Consider the following 263-nt stretch of genomic DNA (forward strand, 5'->3'; position numbering starts at 1 on the left):
TGCATCCATTGGGTGTGAATATCCTTACCTTCAATGCGAGCGACGGCTTATGCTTAAGCAGAAACTAGGGTTTAGGGTTTAGGGTTTAGGGTTTAGCGCCTAGGGTTTACGGTCTAGGGATAAGAAGAGTCTAGGGTTTAGGATCTGAGTAGGGTTTAGGGTTTAGGGTTTAGGGTTTACAAAGTGGCGGCGGGCTTGTTTAGCGAGGTTGTGGTGCGAGGGGTGGGGAGGAGTAATCAGCTTCGGGTCAGCTCCTGCAGCAC

General features: G+C 50.6%; 1 protein-coding gene across 1 annotated transcript in view; it reads right to left on the reverse strand.

Moving 5' to 3' along the window:
- EMH_0073000 (uncharacterized protein) overlaps nt 1-263 on the reverse strand; it is a gene marked incomplete at both ends in the record, with an annotated part of 4,915 nt that overhangs the window by 2,207 nt on the left and 2,445 nt on the right. The gene's annotated exons all lie outside the window — the stretch shown is intronic.

Source organism: Eimeria mitis, genomic scaffold (assembly GCF_000499745.2).
Source record: "Eimeria mitis Houghton genomic scaffold, Emh_scaff4165, whole genome shotgun sequence".
NCBI classification, from domain to species: Eukaryota; Apicomplexa; class Conoidasida; order Eucoccidiorida; family Eimeriidae; genus Eimeria; species Eimeria mitis.